The sequence below is a fragment of the Eptesicus fuscus genome, chromosome 4 (genome assembly GCF_027574615.1).
Source record: "Eptesicus fuscus isolate TK198812 chromosome 4, DD_ASM_mEF_20220401, whole genome shotgun sequence".
NCBI lineage: Eukaryota > Metazoa > Chordata > Mammalia > Chiroptera > Vespertilionidae > Eptesicus > Eptesicus fuscus.
The window spans coordinates 61,995,630-61,998,573 of record NC_072476.1 but is presented as its reverse complement, the minus strand read 5'-3'; the positions used below and the strand labels follow the sequence as shown (position 1 = coordinate 61,998,573).

At 34.4% G+C, this 2,944-nt stretch overlaps 1 pseudogene; it reads left to right on the top strand.

Annotated features, from left to right (window-relative positions):
* Positions 1-2,307: 2,307 nt before the first annotated feature.
* LOC114230206 (small nucleolar RNA SNORA57) lies at positions 2,308-2,445 on the top strand (annotated as a pseudogene).
* Positions 2,446-2,944: the final 499 nt, after the last annotated feature.

Genomic DNA, 2,944 nt, shown 5'->3' with positions numbered 1-2,944 from the left:
CTTTTTTCTCAGGATTTCTGTGGCTATTTAGGGACTTTTGTAGTTCTATACAAATCTGATCATTTTTTTGTTCTGTTTCTTTAAAAAATGCCATTGGGATTTCAATGGGGACTGTATTAAATCTGTATATTACTTTAAGTCATATGGTCATTTTAACTATGTTGATTTTTTCAATCCCTGAGCATGGAATAGCTTTCCATTTCTTTGTGTTTTTCAATATCTTTTAATAGTGCTTTGTAGTTTTCAGTGTATAGGTCCTTCACATCCTTTGTTAAGTTTGTTCCTAGATACTTTATTTTATTTGCTGTAATAGCAAAATAATGTGTGTGTGTTTTTTTTTTTTAATTTTTCTTAAATTTCATTGTTAGTATGTAGAAATGCAATGGACTTTTGTTTGTTGATTTTTGTATCCTGTAACTTTACTATATGTTTTTATTGTTTCTTGTAGTCTTTTGTGTGTGTGTGTGGAGTCTTTAGGGTTTTCTAAATAAAGAATCATGTAATATGCAAAAAGTGTCAATTTTACTTCTTCATTCCCAATTTGGATGACTTTTATTTCTTTCTCTTACCTGATTGCTCTGGCTAGGACTTCCAGAACTATGTTAAAGAAAGAGTGGTGAGAGTGGACATCCGTGTCTTATTCCTGATCTTAGAGGAAAAGCTTTCCATTTTTCACCATTGAGTATATTGTCATATAGAGCCTCTATTATGTTAAGCCAACTAATAGAGGCCATATGTATACCTGTACTTTCCTTCTGTATCCATTTTATTGAGTGTGTTAATCACAAACAGATTTTATATCTCATCAAATGCTCCTTTGCATCTACTGCTATGTTCTATATGATTTTTAGCTTTTGTTTTGTTAATGTGGTGTATTACATTGTTTGACTTGCATATGTTGAACCATCCTTGTGCCTCTGGAATGAACCCCACTTGATTGTGATGTATTCTTTTTTTTTTGTTATTCCTCACCTGAGGATATTTTTTTCCATTGATTTTTAGAGAGAGTGGAAGGGAGAGGGAGAGACACAGAGAGAGAAACATTGATATGAGAGAGACACATCGATTGGTTGTCTCTCACATGCCACCACTGGGGCTGGGGATCAAGCCTGCAACCGAGGTATGTGCTCTTGACCAGAATCGAACCCTCGGCCCTTCAGTCTGTGGGCTGACGCTGTAACCACTGCTCAAGCAACTGGCTAGGGCAGATTGTGATGTATTCTTGGAGAAATTTTTTTAAAAGTAGAGAGCCTTCGCGCTAGACACATTGAACTTAAAGTCTCTGGTTGTGGAGTCCTATTGTATGTGTTAACCATTTTAGGTTGGTGGGCCAACGTAGCGCTGGTATTAAGACTAGCAATTTGTACCCACTAAAGAACTTTTTGGCTTTGCTAATATATAAATACTCTCTCCATCGTATTTTTTTCCACATGCCAGCCCCCTTGTTGTAAACCATTCACCAATTCTCTTGGGATGTTATTTTACAATGAAAAATATGATTAACTTCCTTTAATCAAATTTACATCATGGCTGTGCCAAAGTGATAATAGTCAGTGGATTATAGAGCTCCAAGTTCCAGTTTCAAGTACTGTGATCCTTCTACTTCACCAACACTTGAGGCGGCTAAGGATGTGCAGGAGACGTGTTTTAAACCTTTGGAATTTTCACTGAGAAAAATTTAATTTTGGTGTTTTTTTTTTTTTTGAAAATTAGCTTAGAACTCAGCAAAGAATTCTGGCTACAAATGCAGATGTGTAATGATCATTATCTGGTTCAAACTGTGAATAGGTGAAGCTTACAAAGGATCAATAGAGTAGTGAATCATGAACAAAGTTTTAAGAAATCTTGGGAGAGGAGATTTCAACATTTAAGAAGTGGGCAGGAGTAAAAGATACAGAAAAGTAATAGTGAGAGTTGTAAGTAGGGCTTCAGGGGAGAATACTGTTATAGCAGTTAGTGAAGAAGTGAACTTTAAGAAATAAAAAAAAAACAATGTGAATGTCCATGAAATATGTATGGAAAGAGAATGGGGTGGGGGTGGAAAGACTATGGGAGGCAAATAGATTGATAACCTTAGTAAAACCAGTTTCAATGGGGTGGCAGTACAAAAATAAAAATCATGAATTAAAGAGCGACTTAGAGGTAAAGAAGTGGAAAAAATGACATGTTTTATAAAAAAATTTAATGGAAAAATTATATGGATTTAATGATAGAAGGCAGGGAGAGACATCTGTAATACTATCAATTATATATATATATATACACACACACACACACATACATGCATACATACACATACATATGAACCCTCCTCTTCTTGGTGAGGTTCGGGCATGCGGTCCCGGTCCCCGTAATGTACGAAGGCAGAGGGAGAGGGCTCTGGCCTCCTCGGCATCATGTCTTCAGTGCCGACGGTTTCCAGTCTGCCGGGATATGGGTAAAAAACAAACAAACAAACTCCAAAACAAAAACAACAGGAGACGTTCTTGTGGGACAAGAATTAAAATTAAGTTATTCTAATGATGGTTATTTATGAATGGATAAAAAGTTATGAATATTGTAAAAGCTTATGAAAGTTTTAAGTTTGAAGGAAGACCCGGAGATATTTTCAAAATGCATTTCTTAATTTTTATATATTTGGAGATTTTCTAGTTTAAAAAATATATTTAATTTTGAAATGAAAAAATATTTTTCTCTGAATGATTTTGATACTTTAAAATGTGTTGAGTCAGGCTTTTTGCTGCAGCACACAATTTGGTGAATATTCTATGTGATTTGCAAAGAATGTATATTCACTAGTTTTTGATGTGACAATTAGGTCAATCTATTCACTTTTTGTGTTTGCTGATGAACTATTTTTTAAAATGTCTCCTTAATTTAAAATTTCCTGTTTATGGATATACTTTGGGTTAACAGTTACATTTTTTTCAATGTTGTTATAGAT